General features: G+C 35.1%; 1 protein-coding gene across 1 annotated transcript in view; it reads right to left on the bottom strand.

The window, feature by feature from the left end:
• The window catches only part of LOC138704372 (neuroligin-4, Y-linked-like), a 1066533-nt gene that overhangs the window by 828011 nt on the left and 217260 nt on the right, over positions 1-21262 (bottom strand). Inside the window, exon 2 of the mRNA XM_069832203.1 lies at positions 5439-5489. The gene's annotated coding sequence lies outside the window, so the exon portion shown is untranslated. The remainder of the gene's footprint in view (positions 1-5438; positions 5490-21262) is intronic.

Here is a 21262-nt window from a genome sequence, read left to right on the forward strand (position 1 = left end):
AGAAAGTTACGCAACACAGAACTGCACGCATTGTATTCTTCACCTGACATAATTAGGAACATTAAATCCAGACGTTTGAGATGGGCAGGGCATGTAGCACGTATGGGCGAATCCAGAAATGCATATAGAGTGTTAGTTGGGAGGCAGGAGGGAAAAAGACCTTTAGGGAGGCCGAGACGTAGATAGGAAAGTAATATTAAAATGGATTTGAGGGAGGTGGGATATGATGGTAGAGACTGGATTAATCTTGCTCAGGATAGGGACCAATGGCGGGCTTATGTGAGGGCGGCAATGAACCTCCGGGTTCTTTAAAAGCCATAAGTAAATAAGTAAGACATTTCTCTGGGGTAGGACAGCCCTGAAGTTCTCGCGTGTCGACAAATTTTCGCTTCTTGTTCAATACTGTTGAAAGGATAAACGACAAGAGGTTTGTGGCAGGGAAGGTATACTGCTCGCACTCTATCATTATTTCTCGTGACGGGGACTAATATCAAAGCCCCCTTCGTGAGAGTTTCGTGCAAACAAGCTCAGAAAAAGATGAGAAATTCAGCGATCAGTATCACTTAACTTGCAAGAGTTTCTGTGGATAAAGAAAGCATCAACATAAAATTACGTCTTGACTAATGTGTGTGTTTTCGTTGAGGTCCGGAACCAACTAATATATAGTTATTAATTTCTACGTATTTATTTTTGTGCGAGATCGTGCGTATTTGCTTGCTTTCCGCACAAAACCAATATGCGGTAAGTGTAAAATACCACATTCAGTATTCCCAACCTAACACACATAACAATTTCCCTCTTGTTACCGCTTAAGCGCGACATTCATTTTACTGCTTTAGGCTTTTAACATTTTTTTTTTCTCGCTGTTATTTATACTCGCTTTGGTCATATCGCGAGTCAATCTTTGGTTGAAATCCGAAGGCTGTGTACTATTGTTGAGAATGGTTCTATTGTTGTGAACTAGATGGCGACTATATATATAGACTGATTTGTTATGAATATGATTTCGGTGATGAATGAGGCCGGTGATTTTCAGGGATGTTGTGGCCCGAATTTCCTGGCATTTGCCTTACGGTTGAGGAAAAACCCTGAAAAACCTCAACCAGGAAATTTAACCCGACCGGGAATCGAACCCGTGCCCTCTGCTTAAGAGACCAGCATGCCACAGAGGTGGTCATATTATTTTTAGAGATGTTTAATATAGTAATAATTATAAATTGGAAACTTACCACTGCAATTTCACCTAAATTGCACTGTTAATTATCGTTTTTAAATATTTGAAAAAATTAAGTAAACTCTACAACACCACAAAAGTTACTGCATTTGTAATGCATGTAACATTAAGGAAGCCGTGAAAAAATCAACAAGATTCCAGATGCGGATGTTATTACTGCAATATGTTATATAAATAATATTGTTAAAATATTAAAATGAAAAATAAATCATTACATAACCTTACCGTTTGTTTTAAGTTCGCATTTATAGACTGGGGGAAAAAAAGACAGACGTATATCACGGCCTGCTGGAATATAGTAAACACAGAAAACATTTTATAGCAACAATGTTGAAGATATATATTTTAGTTTTTAAAAGTTGCCGTCATTGAACAGAATCCAAGATGGAGATTTCATTGCAACTAATTAGAAATTCGTCTTTCAGGTATGTAATAAACGATCTTCCCACAAAATAATGTACGATACACAAGCGGTATGTTTTCTTTCAATTCTCGGAAATTAAAAAAGCTCAACTACGTTTCGCTTTTTTAATCTTTTCCTCGAACATGAAAACATCAACATACCGCCCTTGTAACGCATATTACTATTTTAGCGTACAGATATGCCAGTTTTTTTTTTATGTATTTGCACTTTCAGAATAATGTGGTGTAGGAGAAAGTGCTATTATTCTTCAAAACTAGAGAATAATACGTTTACAAATTCATGAAGGGGACATAAATATTTATTTTGTTGGTTTATTTAGTTTTTCCGATGTGTTTGTACATTGAAATAAAGTATATAGTTATTTTCATAGCTGATCCAAAACTTTTGACGTGTAGTGTATCTCAATTTTTGACCACAAATGGAAGACACACAACATCTGTGCTATGAGTCATCGATATTTTGGTGAACCAGTTCCGGGTTATCAGTGTTTCCAATATTACTGATGTGTTGCCATTCAGAAATATCTACGAAGCGTGAAAATAGGTTCAGTTATTTTGTGTCACATCAATTTATTCAACCACTGCCACGTGTGAAAGAACAGAAATCGTTGAGATGCGAAATAGGAATTTCACATGATGCTGATGGAGTATGTGTCTTTAGACTTCGATGTCACGAAACAGCAAACAGAAGAGAAATTCTGGATTTTCTGCCTATGTTGAGATATATCTCCAAGGTTCGAAACTACCGACAGATTTCTTCATCAGGGTTGCATTGCCAAGAATTGTGTAACTTTACTCATGACCTTAGGAAAAATAAAGGCACAGAAAATGCAACATTTAGTTTAACTGACAAAATTCTGGAGGCAGTTAATAAAAAATTACAAGTTCGAGGGATTTTCTCTGATTTGTCCAAAGCATTTGACTGTACAAATCATAAAATGCTGCTAGATAAATTAGATTATTATGGAATTAAAGGTGTTGCACACCAATGGTTTCACTCATATCTCATAGATAGGAAACAGAAAGTTGAAATCAATACAACTATTTATTTATCAAAGCTTCCTCAAATTAGAGGCTCCCATTACACAAAGCATAAAAAACAATGCAAGAACAAATAGAATATGAGAGCTAAAAGAGTAAGAAAAAAAAGGTAAACAAATACACAAACAAAAAATGGCAGTTTACAGAAGAAAAAAAAATTTCAAGTAAAGAATCAATGAAAGCTAAGAAGGAAAAAGAAAAATGATAATAGTGCGTCAATTTTTTCCATGCACTGAATTAGAGTCCAATACGTGGTTCCGTAAGAGTTTGACTGACTCTCTAATTATGAGGAGGGCCAGTTCATTCAGAAAAGATTTGTGCAGTCCTAGGGTCTTACAGAATTGAGAAGACAAGTTGGGTATCGTTCCTCTTGCTCCAAACATCAATCCCGTAACACTGATATCGTGAAGTTGGTATTTATCTGTATAATACGCCATGGTTGGAACGTAGATTGCTCGTATCTCCTCATGTACGTCATCGGGCTGCCCTTTATAGGTTTAAAACCTGATGGTTTATCATACCCTGAGACAGGGATTCGGTAATGGCGATTATGTCAATTCGTCTGTTACTGCCATTGTCGGAAGTTCCGTGGACTTCTTCATAGACGGTGTATTTTAGTTTTCTAAGGGCACCGGCCAATTTAGTTCTAATCGCATGGTGCCTATGTATACGCAATGTTTCGCCATAAAGGCAGGCTCCCAGGACATATCCAAGGGTTTCTGCATCGACATGGGGAACTATTAATAATGGGATTCCTCAAGGATCAATATTAGTTCCCCTACTTTTTCTAGTGTTTATAAATGATCTTGCCCCCTAATAAAAGATGTAGGTCATCCCATATTATTTGCAGTGACACAAGTATAGTAATTACAGCCAATAACTCCAACACATTCCAATCTTCAACAGAGGAAATTCTCTTCAAAATATGTGACTGTTTCTCAGCCAATAAATTGGTATTAAATTGTAACAAAACTAACATAATTCAATTTAAATCCTGTCCAAATTCAACCTCGTAAATTTCTAGCGCAATGATTAACAACAGATCCCGATTAGAAACAACGACAACCAAATTTCTTGGCTTAAAAATCGATAATGTGTTAAATTGGAAAAATCATATTAAAGAAATTACCCCCAAACTAAATTCAGCTTGTTTTTCTATTAGATCTATGCAAAAGATAGTAAATATCAATACCTTAAGAACAATATACTTTGCATACTTCCACTCGGTAATGAGTTTTGGAATAATATTCTGGGGAAATTCCACAGATAGTAACAATATATTTATATTACAAAAAAGAGTAATTGGAAAGCTAGGGAATCGTGCAGGACTATTTTCAAAAAACTACAAATAACGCCCATGGCTTGTCAGTATATCTTTTCATTAATAATCTTCCTCGTATGTAATCGTGAAAACTTTGTAACTAATTCAACAGTTCATAGCAAAAATACACGTCAAAAAGTGACTTTCATACTCCATCGGCAAGTCTATCGTGCTATCAAAAAGGATTGCGTTATATGGCAGTAAACATTTTTAATAGCCTCCCTATGGATATAAAAAATGAAACTCAAAACATAAAATTATTTAGGGCCAAATTAAAGAAGTACCTAATTTCTCACGCCTTCTATTCTGTAGGTGAATTCATGACATTCAATAACACTTCATGAAATTGATATTAAAACTTTGTGTTGTACTAGTAGACTATATTGTAAATCTCTTCTGTATATATTTCAACTAGACTGTGACTATAAATTAAGATTTTATAAGAGTATTAAGTTTTTTTGACTTGTTCCATATTCTAGCTGTAAGCAATGTATGAATACCGTGGAATGTTAATAAATACAATACAATACGTGACGTCATAATGAATTAAATATCATCATTTCAAGAAGAGAAATGAAATAAATTTGCTCATATAGTCACTGACAGACGAATCTTGAGTGTCAGAATTGTTGTTGACCTGATATAATTACTGTGTAGAATTAAGTAATAATTAATTAATATAGTAATATTTTCGTCTCAAACATTGGAACTTATTAAATATCGTTCTTTTAATAAAATTACATATTCTTGCGTAATATCGTTTTGGGATTAAAATTTTAGGTCCAACCTCCAAAGTAAAGGTCATTATATTCTATGGTCTTGATCCACCTTCCAGCAAGGTTTGTTATATCCCGAGATTATAGCAGTTTCTTGTTTTTGATGCGATGAATTCGGTGTTACCCAGTTGAACTCATTTTTTAATACGGTACTGGTTTCTTACAGATCAAACGATAATTACTGTAACTATAGAAGCAGAAATATTTCAACTAACAAGGCTAGTTACGGTCGAAATTGAATGTAATGGACAAACTTTCCTAGAACCTATTATAAGGCAGAAGATTTCTTTATGTGGCGTAAAAACAGGACACTGCCTCCTCGCTTGACATCCTTCACGGAGGAATCTATGCTACTTTTAAAATTTATCGCCTCCAGCCGGGAATGAACTATTTCTTGTTCTATACATATGAGGAATCCACGCCTAAACTTTCGTCCAATTTTTTTCGTTACTCCCTGTATAGAAATGTAAATTTTAGGAACTAAACTTTATAGACAATCTCAACGCGTTTAAATCATTAAATATACTCTTAGAATCTAATGGTATACATAGATAATTTCAACAACTTTCTCAGATCACCTGAGTGGAAATACTGTAAAATGAATGTTATGTAACTGAGTACTATAACATGTACTTGACTGTACCTGTTATCAGTCGTCCGCTTTGGTGTCTTCATATGGCAGTAGAAGCACAACCTGGAACAGACAAAAATATATTAGAAAGATGTGAAGTCACATTCATTGAAATAGACAAAATCAGATAAAACTTGCACCTGGTAAATAAACAGAGGGAATTATTTTGGATGTTCTTCAACAAGACTGGGTAACAAAAATATTTCGATATGTGTTACACTTTCAAACGAGAATAAAATACATAATAAATGAAATACTGTGCAAAGACTTTGACAAGTAACATAATGTAACAATCATTAACGTTGGGCCATGCTTTCAATAAAATGAATCGAGACTTTTGGACCACCCGGTATCGTATAAGATCCAAAATTCCAATTGGTACACCGCTGTGGAGTAAGTCAGTATGCTTAACAGTGAAAAGGACGGGCCCGGGTTCAGATCTTCTCTGGGACAAGTTACCTGGTTAAGGTTTTTCCGGGGTTTTCCCTCAATCCAAGATGAGCAAATTCTGGGTAACTTTCGGTGTTGGACCACGGACTCATTTCACCGGCATTATCACCTTCATCTCATTCATACGCTAAATAACCTAAGATGTTGATAGAGCGTCGTAAAATAACCTACTAAAATAAGCATAAAAAATTCAACAAAATGAATCGAGAATTTTGGACCACCCGGTATCGTACTAGATCCAAAATTCTAATTGGTCCACCGCTCTGGAGTAAGTCAGTATGCTTAACCATGAAAAGGGTGGGCCCGGATTCAGATCCTGTCTGGGACAAGTTACCTGGTTGAAGTTTTTCGGGGTTTTCTCTCAACCCCTTAAGAGCAAAAGCTGGTTAACTTTCGACGCTCTTTTTACCGGCATTATTATTTTCATCTCACTCAGATATTAGATAACCTTATCAGTTGGTATTATCATTATTATTATTATTATTATTATTATTATTATTATTATTATTATCTTTATGGATTTTATACATTACAGTAGCCATGGGCATAGTTTATTAAGCTAAGGGCCTTGCCTGCCGATCCGATATAAATTGCCCTCGGGTTTCGGGTTCGTTTCCCGCTTGGGCTGAATACCTGGTTGGTTTTTTCCGAGGTTTTCCCCAACCGTAATGTGAATGTCAGGTAATCTATGAAGAATCCTCGGCCTCATCTCGCCAAATGCCATGTCCATGTCGTCATCACCAATTCCATCGACGCTAAATAACCTAGTAGTTGATACAGCGTCATTAAATAACAAAAAAATACAGTAATTCTATTTCATCCAAATAAATTTTTATTCTCCACAAATATCTAGATACTGCATCTTCTTCAGTCAGATCTGTTTTAGTCATACTCCTTCTGACGTCATCCATTCATTGTTCTCTTGGTTTTTCTCTTCTTCTCGCTGCCTCCTCAGTCCACTCTATCATCATCTTCAGTATTATTCTGTTTCTGATCTTCTTCACGGGGCCAATTCATTTTAATCTTATATCTTTCAATTTCTTCAATAATGCTTTTTTTCTACCTAAATAATTTCTTTAATTTTTCATTTCTAATTTTTTACCTTCTTGATTTTCTCTCTGCTCTCCACAAAAAAGCAATTTTTGTGTATCATCATCATCATCATCATCATCATCATCGAACAGGTTACATCAGCTTCTTGTCTATGCGGATGACGTGAATATGTTAGGAGATAATTCACAAACGATTAGGGAAAACGCGGGAATTTTATTGGAAGCAAGTAAAGAGATAGGTTTGGAAGTAAATCCCGAAAAGACAAAGTATATGATTATGTCTCGTGACCAGAATATTGTACGAAATGGAAATATAAAAATTGGAAATTTATCTTTTGAAGACGTGGAGAAGTTCAAATATCTGGGAGCAACAATAACAAATATAAATGATACTCGAGAGGAAATTAAACGCAGAATAAATATGGGAAATGCCTGTTATTATTCGGTTGAGAAGCTTTTATCATCCAGTCTGCTGTCAAAAAATCTGAAAGTTAGAATTTATAAAACAGTTATATTATCGGTTGTTCTGTATGGTTGTGAAACTTGGACTCTCACTTTGAGAGAGGGACAGAGATTAAGGGTGTTTGAGAATAAGGTGCTTAGGAAAATATTTGGGGCTAAGAGGGATGAAGTTACAGTAGAATGAAGAAAGTTACACAACACAGAACTGCACGCATTGTATTCTTCACCTGACATAATTAGGAACATTAAATCCAGACGTTTGAGATGGGCAGGGCATGTAGCACGTATGGGCGAATCCAGAAATGCATATAGAGTGTTAGTTGGGAGGCCGGAGGGAAAAAGACCTTTAGGGAGGCCGAGACGTAGATGGGAAGATAATATTAAAATGGATTTGAGGGAGGTGGGATATGATGATACAGACTGGATTAATCTTGCTCAGGATAAGGACCAATGGCGGGCTTATGTGAGGACGGCAATGAACCTCCGGGTTCCTTAAAAGCCAGTAAGTAAGTAATTATTATTATTATTATTATTATTATTATTATTATTATATTTAAAATTAATTATCCTTAACTGGAATTTAAACACTAAAATTTCGGAATGAAATACGAGAATGAATAGAGCAATAGTGAAATCAATATGATAAAATGTTGCACGAATATCAATAAATATTGTGGAGTTCAAATTTGAAGTATCTCTCAGACACAGAAATCCACCTCTTCCATGCATTGAAGTTGTGTGTTGAATTAAGCTAGGCCTATATAAAAACGGAGAGAGAATCCATAAACCCGGATTATGTACATGTGGATCTTGATACCTCTCAATTTTATTACATAGAATGTCATTCTGTTTGCACAGAGGAATATAAAAACATGTGAGACCAACTCAAATTCATAAACGCACGCTTTCAACGTTTCCTGGAAGGGCAAAACAGACAAACATCATCCATTACATGGCCTCTACAGAATTTATGGATCTGAAATATTTTTTTTACACATTATTATGAACTGGAAAACAAACACGGATAAAAAAAAATATATTCGCGTTCTGAGGGAATCTACAGGGATCTGTCATTTACAACGACTGTTTCTCTACCAAACCTCCTCGGGTTAATGTTTGAAAACATGTCTTTCATTTCGAATGGAAAATTGTATTTTGAACAAAAAAAATAAAAAATAAACATTGAGGTAGACTTCAATTAATTTTCTGGGGGATGTATGATTTGAGGCTTTCTCGGCGTTGGTTCGCTAATATGTTTTCGCGGGATATCAGCCGAGTTAAGATTTTGGAATGCTCCAAGCTTTCGACTGCTATCTCTGCAGCCATCTTCAGGGAAGTGATGTCCGAACAGAAAGTCGAAAGGTTATATAGATGTGGCTGTCTCAGGTGAAACGGGATTGGTTGGCGGATCGGCCAATCCGCAGTAATCCCGGGAGGGGCGGAGCTTACGAGCGATGACAATTCCCGGCCCCGGATTGGCCGATCCGCCAACCAATCCCGTTTCACCTGAGACAGCCACATCTATATAACCTTTCGACTTTCTGTTCGGACATCACTTCCCTGAAGATGGCTGCAGAGATAGCAGTCGAAAGCTTGGAGCATTCCAAAATCTTAACTCGGCTGATATCCCGCGAAAACATATTAGCGTTTCTGGGGGATGTTTCATTCTTGTAAATAAATATTATATTCTACGCAACAAAGGAAACTGAATTATACAGGCATTTTCGCTCATGTATCAATGCACCAATGGAATATAAGATCTATTGAATTTTAACCAATCACAGTCAACTTTCGACACAAACTTATCTCATCTGATGCGCATTTGTTTAATATCTTGTCGCACCTGATGTTCGGATGTCGAATGTTTTCATTGTTTCCTTAACAATACAGTGGGCCGTGATATTGTGTGATGGCCGTACTAGCAAATGTAAGTGTTAAGTATCTTGGTTTATAATATAATCTGTTTCTGTTTGTTACAAATATCATTGATGGTCTTATTCAAATATCACAAGAGTTCTCATCTTGTGCATAATTCTCTAAATGAAAGTACCCACTTCAAAATAAAATGTTATAACCTCAAACGTTTGTTTTATATATTCGACACGGGAGAAGCAAATTTACCTCCCTCTCGTCGGAAGGCAACTGTAACAATATTTTAAATTGATATCCCTAGCCCTAGGCCCGATTTGAACCCGCGTTCTTTGGAAAACTATACTACCAAGTAGAGACAGGCAAACTGTCGATCAGGATTGCCCATGACTGTTTACGTCTGTAAGCGGGTTTACACTTCGTATCGTTCGCCCGCCTGCAACCTTCCCTCTCAAGCAGGCAGGCAGTGTGGTTGCACGTGACTCCCAAACAGTCCTAAGAGTGACCCGAAAGGACTGTTGGGTTCCGCCGACCTGCGCCAGACTACTGCTTTCAGATGCATGATAAATATGAACCAAGTCATTCAAACCTGACAAGAAGCCTATAGATATAGACAAACTACTGAAAACTTAATTTGTTGTCTTCTGAAACGTACCGTTAATAAAGACAAAGAAAACTATTTCTCGTCAACATAATATCCATTAAATGCCAACAGTTATTATAAATTACTAGCACTTTCCTTTTCATCGTAGTAATATAAATTTAATGAAAACCATTCAAACTTTCAGCTTCATAAATAAAAAGAAATCTGTCCCTCAGAAGCTAAATAGCAGATCAATATTCTGAAGAACGAAAAACTTTTAAACAGTTTACAGGTATTCATGAGGATTTTAATTGTTGATAAGGAAAAAGTTGAAATGAAAGCCTTGCCTTGCCTTGCCTTGCCTTGCCCCTTGCCTTGCCTTGCCTTTCCTTTCCCTTCCTTTCCTTTCCTTTCCTTTCCTTTCCTTTCCTTTCCTTTCCTTTCCTTTCCTTTCCTTTCCTTCCCTTCTCAACTAGTCACAAGTTACGAAATGTTACTATTTTGTTGAGTCAGATGCACTTTGCAGGAATATGAAATGTATAATATTGTTTTATTACTTTACTAGCCGTACCCGTGTGCTCCGCTGCACCCGTTAGAAATAAATATAAAGTAATTACATAATTAAAACAGGACGTTTGATCCAGGGAACATTCGTGTTTGATAGAAGGATAAATCGTTTAATATGTTACTTAATTTAAATTGAATTAAAAAATTAAAATGCGATCATTTTGATCCAGACACCACTCATTTGGTCATAAAAATTATTTTAGGAAATACAGGAAACGAATGTACAGAATAGCCCATCAAGTTTTCTGTGCATAAGAAGCTATTTTAATCTTACCTGTCCTCGATTCACTCAGAAGTTACTGTAATAACATTACAGCATTATGTCCATCTAGAGAAACTACACTTTGCAATGGTGAATTAATAATTAATTATACAAATCGGTTAATTTAGCTTCCGATATTACCATACAAACACAGAAACATTCTCTGTAGGTTGTTTCATAGCTTTCGATTGTTGTTGTCCAAAGCCCCTTATAGACGAAGTCGTTTGTTTTTTTATTTCATTACACCGCCTTAGATGGCAGTTATTTTAATTTTGAAACTCATTTATCTCATTAAATATCAGTCCTACCAAAATTTTTCAAAGAATAAAACTTATCGAAAATTATTTTTAAAGAAACTTATGTTATGTAACAGTTTTCACAAAAATCAATAATAAGCGAGATATTTCGATTTATTTAATTCAGGCCCTCTTATAACCCCCCTTTTAAATAATGTATTTTGAATGGTATATAGCCTAAAATCTAAGTTACAACGAACTTAATTTATAGTCCAATTTTCATCGAAATCCGTTCAGCCATTATCGCGTTGAAAGGTAACAGACATACATACAGACAGACAGACAGACAGACAGACATACAAACAAAAATTTCAAAAAAGCTATTTTCAGTTTCAGGGTGGTTAATTATATATGTTAGGACCAATTATTTTTGGAAAATCGAAAATTACCAGAAAATTTTCGGCTACATATTTATTATCAATATAGATTATGAATTCTGTAGAGCAATAAATCGTAAAACTGTGTTTCTTTAATCAAGAAATATCTGCCGTGTTGGACCATAAGATAAAGATTTTTTGAAGTGACTGAATAGCCAACGAACGTAGGTTTCAAACTAGTACTGTTTCATCTTAACCAGCGCAGACTGGCTTCCGTGAATGCAAGTCACTCCACCTTATAATACGAGCAAACAGGCAGGCTTTCTTGGGTCCCGCCTGGACTGAACCTATAAAACCCGGGCTCAATGGGTTCAGGCTAAAACTTAACTTGCTTTGTAGCGTCACCGGAACCCAAGCCTGACGGCAAGCAGGTACGGGCGTGAGCCTTGTGTGATTTGCCGGTCTCTACTACCAAGAATGACGTAAATGAGAGAAGCCAGTAAATACATTGAGTTAACGTGTGAACTGAAGACAAATGTCCCTCCCATAATTCGACAAATTTGAGTGTTGTGTAGTTTTTCTTTACTTATACAGAGTGGATACGAACCCGCTACTTTCATTTCCAGTCACGAATTCAACAGGGAAGAACTGAAGGGTTCAAGATCATTTTGATTCCTTACGCACAGCTTTTAAAAATTGTGGCTTTGTTGACGCAGAATATGTATTTTCCAGCACCAAATATGGGCATCCGTTCCGAGAAACATAAAATAGCGTAATTTCATGTGGTTACTATAACAACACTATGAAACAGCGGAATGCTAAAGTTATTAGCAGTTAGACCAAGATCAAATGTAACTTGTGTAACAAAGCCCAATGATGCCACCTGCCCTCACAATGGTCACGAGAGCGCCGAATTTTTTGTATAAAATTAGTGGCGAACTCTCTCAGTAATATCTCGGCATCGAGAGCCGCTACAGACCTGTGCGACCACTTGTTTGATTTGTAATGGCGAGTTCTGCAATGCTGAAGTGATAATAGGCAAGTATGATACACTTTGAGTAAACCATAGTGAAAAATTTGTTGTTAGCTGGAACTAATTTTGGAATACCGTTTCATATGAAGAGAAAATATATTGCATGCTTTCCATTAATTATTTCTCTTATCATAGACGCATACTCTACATCTATACTATTTATTTATTTATTTATTAGATTATATTACGACGCTGTATCAACATTATATTACCGGTTTTTCTGTATGGTTGTGAAACTTGGACACTCACTTCGAGAGAGGAACAGAGATTAAGGGTATTTGAGAATAAGGTTCTTAGGAAAGTATTTGGGGCTAAGAGGGATGAAGTTACAGGAGAATGGAGAAAGTTACACAACACAGAACTGCAAGCATTGTATTCTTCACCTGACATAATTAGGAACATTAAATCCAGACATTTGAGAATGGCAGGGCATGTAGCACGTATGGGCGAATCCAGAAATGCATATAGGCCGGGGGAAAAAGACCTTTAGGGAGGCCGAGACGTAGATGGGAAGATAATATTAAAATAGATTTGAGGGAGGTGGGATATGATGATAGAGAATAGATTAATTTTGCTCAGGATAGGGACCAATGGCGGGCTTATGTAAGGGCGGCAATGAACCTGCGGGTTCCTTAAAAGTAAGTAAGTAAGTAAGTAAGTAAGTAAGTAAGTAAGTAAGTAAGTAAGTATCAACATCTTAGGTTATTTAGCGTCTGAATGAGATGAAGGTGATAATGCCGGTGAAATGAGTCCGGGGTCCAGCACCGAAAGTTACCCAGCATTTGCTCATATTGGGTTGAGGGAAAACCCCTGAAAAAACCTCAACCAGGTAACTTTCCCCGACCGGGAATCGAACCCGGGCCACCTGGTTTCGCGGCTAGACGCGCTGTTACTCCACAGGTGTGGACTCTACATCTGTAAATTGAAACAAAAATAAAACATTCAAACGAACACAACTGTGCTTTCATTCCTTAAACTGGGTGACGTATTCTACGTGCTGGTACATCCCCCATACAGCGCAGAGTTTTTATGAGTAGCTGACTTGGTAGAGTAACTGTCTACGGGCTGGGAGGTCTCGTGTTCAATCCCGAGCGGTGACGAGATTTTCCTCATTTTCAAAACTTCTAGAATGGTCATGGGTTCCACTCCATCTTCTACAAAATTCAGCACCGGTTCTTTCCCGGGGGTAAAAGGCGATGAAAGCGTGGTGCCCATCACACAATCTCATTCTAGTGCCGCGGTAAAGAAAGCAAGCTCTACCTCCCTGCCGTCATCTCGTCCAAAGAGACAACTTTACCTTCAGTAGTATTTTTCCAGCAACTTAGTTATATCTATATTACTACAAGGTATGTGTAACGTGCACCGCACCTTCTATTAACTTTGCCTGTCGTCTTTTACTTTTTCAATCTTGACGATACCAAACTGCTAAAACTTTGATCATAATGAAATTAGAAGTCTTCCTTCTACAAAAAAACGCTGGTCTCTCTTATCAAAGACTGTGATAAAATTATCCAAACTTTAAAGTCGCTTTTAATATTCATATTTTTTGCTAGCTATCGTAAAATCATTAAACTTCTAGCCAGTGTGGCGGTCATAAAGCTTCTGAAGTCGAACCCATAGTAGAGAGAACCTTCATATCTCACTCTGTACATGGAGACGAGAAATTTCCCGTAAGAATAAAATAAAGCCACCATTAACTTGCAATAGCGTCAGAATGGCTGACTTATTTATTCTACTATAACACTGTAAATAAACATATGTTTTGTGTCTTACAACTTTTATTACCAGTTTTTAATCATCTTTTGTTTACTTTACTATAATCGTAGTTACTCCACGTTGTGGGAAGTATAAAAAGAGTGACAGATTATACATGGAAACCCTACTTATTTGATTACAGGACATGAATAGTATCATCTCGAGACTTTGAATTATGTTTCATGTTAAACGATAGAAAAGTTAAGGAGACTATTACACTCTTACTACGTCATACTACTTTTGACCAATAAAACGGTACGAAAGGACGTATTTCAACCAATCATGGCTGCTTATCGCACAATTTTATCGCGTCCCTAGCATTTGTTTAATTTTATCGCGTCCCTAGCATTTGTTTCTTTGTTTGCCAACATTTGAAACTGCGCTGGTCTGGACGTCAAAAATATATATAAAATTACAAACCACTCCAGTCGATGCACAGCAGTTTCAAATATGACTCGCATTGGCATTCAAGAACAAGAATTGATAAAGATCACTGATCATACCTATGCATCTTCTGAAATCCGATTTACAAATAAATGAAGAGCACCATTCGGAAATCCTGAATAAGTTGAATACACCATGTAGGCCTAAATCAACGAGTTCCACTTCTATTACGCACACGTCCAATATAAGATCAATTGAACCACCAACCACATTCAAATTTGAAAATTGTACATTCAATAATTATTCCTTTTAAAATTATTCATGTTTATTTTTTATGTCATCGTCGTTAATTAAAACTTTTCTAACACTTGTGTATATTAGTTAGGTTATGTTATATCTTCTGCTATATGATATTATGGATAGTCACGTATCAGAGATTGTTTAATATTAAGATTTATTGAAAATCATCTGTCAAGTGGCGTTGATTACTGGGATTCGGATAATTGAAGTGGAATGTTGCATTTTAATAAAAATGAAACTGAATCAACAAAGCCTTCTTGACTAGTAACATTGCCATCGTGTATAATAGATCGAGAACTTCTCGACGAGAAGGCATTGCTCACTACTGCCATCTAGCATGCATCTAGCGTAATATTTTTAATGTTGAGATGGTACAATAATGCATTTGAAGACAGTTGTATTTTCGTAAGTCAGTTAATATTTTATTGCATTGGAGTACTTCGTTACTTCTAATCTTTATATAATTTCTTCTAATCGTGTAATAGTGAATTAAATCCCACCCGAGTTTTGATTTTCTCTAGATACTGTTGATAAAACACAATCTATTTTATAATACCATGGCAACCTGTTCTATAATAATTATAATGAAGTGAATGTTGGGTTACTAATCAACATTGATACTATAACATTTACATAAAACTCATTTGAATTGTGGAGGGACGTGTGTAAACACAAACATATTATAATGGAAATAAACACAGAGACAATACATGCATTGTAATACAATACTATAGTTTTAAAATCACTGAAACAATATTAAACTTAAGTTTTAAACTGACGTAAAACGCTACATCATTTTAATGTAAAAAAAATCGAATTTCCTTTGTTTTTAATTCAGTTGTTACGGCAACGTTTCAAATGTAACAAATGAAGGTTATTCAAGCAATTAGTAGCCTATCTTAATTTTATATTAACTACTTTCTACATGATTCAATGTCACTCTATTTTGATTGAAATAATTGTCTTATTCTTTTGTAAATCTTATGTTTAACGCAGTTTCAGGGATTTCTAAAATGAAATAAATTTAATTAATTCTACAGGTCAACTATGACTGTTTCCATGCAGTTTCAGATAGTTTTAATACAGATACAGATTGAATTATATGTGAGATAGAAGGTTTCGTGTTCGATTCCCGCCAAAATTTATCCATGTAGGGGAGAAGTGGGTACAGTGAGATAAGGAGAACAGTGAGACACTTTTTATTAGATGGTCAATTTTAATGTTGAGATGTTGGTAACAGTAGAGTTGTATGTTGCATGAGTAAAGTAACAGTATTTTCATACTCGATTTCATTCTAGTTATAAAGGTGAGTGATGAAAAAATAATTCGTAATTTTTCACTCTAGAAGTAAAATTTTGGCTTGTGTTTAATGAAGATTATATTGGATATACAAATGAAATAGAAATATGAATGTTTTGTTACCTAATACTATGGTATTTGAAGTTATGTTTGGCAAAGTTTCGTCTTTCTTGTTTTGATTTTGAAGTGATGGCGTCATTTTTAAACGAACTCTGCGTAAGGGGAACAGTGAGACATTCCATTGAAGGGTACACTGAGACGTCTGACTGTTCCCATGTACCAATGATTTGCAAAAACAAACTGTAATTATATTACATTTACCGGTAACTAACATTAAAAATGAACATACTAGTAACCAATGTAGGTACTATAGCTTAAAATAATGGTTACATTACATTTTAATGGTTTCATAAATAAAAAATTATTCACAACATTTAAAAAAATGTTAAAAAAATAATAAAGAATTAAATTAAATTCTTAAAATTATAAGCTTTGTTGTCACCAAAAATTCATTTCATTTTTTCGAAAAACTTTGAAATGTCACGGAAAATTCCCTTTTCCAAATGTTCCAGTTGTTTCAATGGTTTCGAAGTCAGACATCAAAATGATTCTAAATAAGCCTACAGAACATGTCAAGATAAAGAGACAGCAAGTTTTTGTTTTCTTTTGAAATAAATGTAAATCATTTCAATGTTCGTTGATAGACACTGTGGTGTCTCACTGTACCCTCCTGAATGGGTACAGTGAGACATTTGCATTTTTTTTACAAACACGCATTGTATATTATGTCCTTTATCTATTAACATTTCTGTTTATGTATTATTGTACTCCATGTTTTAATGTATATTTATGCTCGACCATGCCGAAATGTAGTAATTATACACCTGGTAGCAGACCTTTAATGTATGTCATTAAAGTACACCTACTCATTAAAGGTCAGGTCTTTCAGCCAATGACGACTCAGGTTACAACTGTTCAGCCCATGACAGGTCAGCTTTCTACCGTTATAAAACCGCAAGTATCGATTATTCTCGGATATGCAATCGAAAGAGAATTAGCGAAAAGTCACGGAGGCTGGAAATCCAATACTGTCGCAGAAGGTTATGTTCTGTTACTATAATAATTAGCGTTAATTGTAAATAATATTCAAATAAATTCAATTTGTCATCTCGTTTTTCAATGTCTAATTTAATTTCAATGTTATCTCTGTTGGTTCTTTTGGCCTAGCAAGGTCAATGTGAACATCTGTTCCTCGGAAAAAATCAATACTTTCGCGTCTGCGCACATCTCACAACATACGGGACATTGGCCACGGTCAGATACAATAAAATTAATAATATCAAGTTAGAAATATGGTCGAGCATAAAAAGTCGTATGAAACTCGGCTATAATGGTAATTAAGAAGCTCGTATGAAAATTATGAAACTCGCTTGCGCTCGTTTCATAAATATCCATACTCACTTCTTAATTACCTTCATTATAGGCTCGTTGCATAATGTACTATTCTACTGCACTTGACTTTAAAAATACTTGAATTATCACTTATATACATATGTCTTAATATTTTGTGTCTCACTGTACCCACTACTCCCCTAATGTAGTGTGTGTTCTGAGGCAGACGTAAGTATCAAATATAGTGAATTCTGGATAAAGATGTACACAGAGACTGTTGCAGGCTATAGGAACAAAAAGAAGAAGGAGAAGCTGAATTTTGCGTAATAATTAGTCCTGAAACGGGAATTATTCGTGCAAAATATCTTGCGGAAATGTAAATTCTCGCAGTGTAGCCCGGGGATGTTTTCTCGGCTCGGTAAATGGACTGGAGCGAACTGAGCGGCTGCTATGAAAACAAACAGAAATGCATTCATAATTCATGAGGGAGCAGCACTGCCCACGGAGGCGAAAAACTATCGGGAGCAGACGGCACAATCGGCCGTGTTCGGACCTCGGGCAGGGCGGAGATGGAGGGCTGGAGGCGTGTACGTACGTGGGTGAAATTATGATTGGTCCAGAGGAGGAAATGGAAGAGAAGTAAGATATAAAAATGGAGGTATATAATAAAAAATGAAAAAAAAAACAGAGGAAGAAAAGAAATGAGGACGAAAGAAAGCAAGGGGTAAGAAAACAAAGGAGAGAAAGACAGAAAATAATGATAATAATGATGATAATAATAATGATGATTATAATAATAATAATAATAATAATAATAATAATAATAATAATAATTTATTTAACCTGGCAGAGTTAAGGCCATAAGCCTTCTCTAATACTGAACCAGGAGTAAAACTGCGTTACAAAAACACTACAAATTTACAAAATACACTACAATTTTACACACAAAACAGAATAAGATATTAATAATAAAATGTAAGCAACAAGTAAGTAGAAATCAGACATAATATATAATATACAGAAAGAAAGAAGATAGTAATATGCGTTACAAGAGCGGTATGTCGAAGTTTTCATGTTCGAGGAAAAGTTTGAAAAAGCGAAACGTAGTTGAGCTTTTTTAATTTCCGAGAATTGAAAGAAAACATACCGCTCGTGTATCGTACATTATTTTGTGCGAAGATCGTTTATTACATACCTGAAAGAGGAATTTCTAATTAGTTGCAATGAAATCTCCATCCTGGTTCCTGTTCAATGATGGCAAATTTGCAAAACAAAAATATCTATCTTCAACATTGTTGCTTTAATATGTTTTCTGTGTTTACTACACTCCAGCAGGCCGTGATATACGTCTGTTCTTTTTTTCCCCCAGTCTGTGATGAGTCTGGAATCTTGTTGGTTTTTTCACGGCTTCCTTAATGTTACTTGCATCACGAATGCAGTAACTTTAGTGGAGTTGTAGAGTTTACTTAATTTTTGTAAATATTTAAAAACAATAATTAACAGTGCAATTTAGGTGAAATTGCAGTGGTAAGTTTCCAATTTATAATTATTACTATATTGAACGTCTCTAAAAATAATATGTTAAAAGCCTAAAGCAGTAAAATCAATATGTCACTTAAGCGGTAAGAAGAGGGAAATTGTTGTGTGTGTTACGTTGGGAATACTGAATGTGGAATTTTAGACTTTCCGCGGATTGGTTTTGTGCGGAAACCAAGCAAATACGCACGATCTCGCACAAGAGGATAATAAAATGTGAACATCCGGTCAAAATAAATGAGACATACAAAGTATAAAAAATAAGACAATTATTGATAATAATAATAATAATAATAATAATAATAATAATAATAATAATAATAATAATAATATTAATAGTAGTAGTAGTAATAAAATAGTGCACTACAAAGCATACAATATTTTTAACTACGCACAGTAAGGAAAATTATGATTATATATAGCTCAACTTATCACATTATAGATATACCGTTATCGGAAAATATGAAAACAAAAATATAAAATAAGTTAAATATCACTAGAACATAAAAAAATGTGAATACGTGAAAACATGCAATACAACATTTGTCATAATAGTAAGTTAGTTTGGTATATCGTCATAAGATAATTTTCTAACTTGGATTTGAAAGATTTCAATGTTCGGCAGCCCTTGACTTCAGGGCAGAGAGTTCCAGTGACGAGAGGTAGCAACAGTGAAAGATGAGGAATACAGAGATGATGTGTGAAGTGGAATTTCTAGCGTGTTATCGCGTTGTGATCGAGTATTAATATTATGATAGCGAGAGAGAGTATGAAAACGAGCGAATAAATAATAGGGGGATGAAGTGTGCAGAATTCGATATAAGAGAGAAAGTGAGTACAGATCTCATGTAACCTAAGTCATGATAACTTCTCGAAAGAAGGTGAGATATGATCGTAGTATCGAACATTACAAATCAAGCGGACGCACGCGTTATGAACACGCTGTAGTTTCTGGGCGGAATCAATCCTGAGATCACTGAACAAAACGTCGCAATGATCGAAGTGAGGTAGAATGAGTGTCCGTACCAGCGTCTGTTTTAATTTAGATCGATAATGATACAATCTTTTTAGTGAATGAAGAATAGAGAATAGAAAAAGTGAAGGGGATATTAAGGAAAACTGATAAGATGGACGAAGTGAAAAAGGGAGAAGAAAATAACACAAGGGGTAAAGAAAAAAAAAAGAAAGAATGAGGGAAGGACATTTTGAGCTTGAATTACAACATGATATAGAGGCGAAACAAAAGAAAGATCAATAAAATCCATGACACACAGTATCTTGTGAAGTTACAAAATGATACATTAATAAAAATTTATAAACCATAAAGCAGTGATGTCAAAGCAAGCGAATTTTTCTGACCTTGACGTCGTGCGCGGGCAGGAAGCGCTAAGTATGGAAAGAGGAAGGGTTGTGTATATGAATAAGCAACCTGTTGGATTAAGAAAACAGTGGTGCACAAACTTCAAACTGAACGTGAAATTTTATTTCGTTATTTTTATATGGCTTATTTCTGTTTAATATTATCTATATTGTCTGTAAAACAAAAGTACTAACACTGATTTCTTAATATTGCACTTGTGTTTTAAATCTTAATAACATAATAGAGAGTTAAGAAGGAATATTCACTTAAATTCCACAGTAGTATAATATTATACTGTATTAAGTGGATGAAACACATCATTCATGAAGAAAGTGATATTCCAAAGAAAGAGATTGAGTACCTATGACATAAGTTGGAATTTATATCTTTAGCCTTACAAAAGTAACCAATAAACTAATCAAAACAATATTACAGTACAAAGCAAAGTTACCTAGGTACTGTATCTGTTTTAAGTGTAACTAATATTACATAACAAAACTCTTATCGCATTATGCTTTTAAGGTGATATTTGTGAGCAACTTCCTATCATCAGAATGTTAAATTATTTTCTCGAAATCTGCTGAAGCTATAGAGCTGACATTTTTACAACACTTGGGCACGTATGTTTTGCTTATGATGTAACAGTAGTTGCTTTGTTAATTCATTTCCTTACAAAGAATTTCCATGCGAATATTTTCAAAATCTTCAATACACTATCTTCAGTAATACGTATATTAGATTTACGAAAACATTCTGTAAGGCAACTAAATAAATAGGCCTATACCTGAAAATTTCACTTTTCTATACGAAAAGTTGAGAAAATATTTCTTTTGAATAAAAAAATCAAACTTGTGAAAAATGAGCATTAAAATTAAAACTTACATTCTTATAATGCACTTATACTTCTCAGGCAAATCTA

This window comes from Periplaneta americana, chromosome 8 (assembly GCF_040183065.1).
Source record: "Periplaneta americana isolate PAMFEO1 chromosome 8, P.americana_PAMFEO1_priV1, whole genome shotgun sequence".
NCBI lineage: Eukaryota > Metazoa > Arthropoda > Insecta > Blattodea > Blattidae > Periplaneta > Periplaneta americana.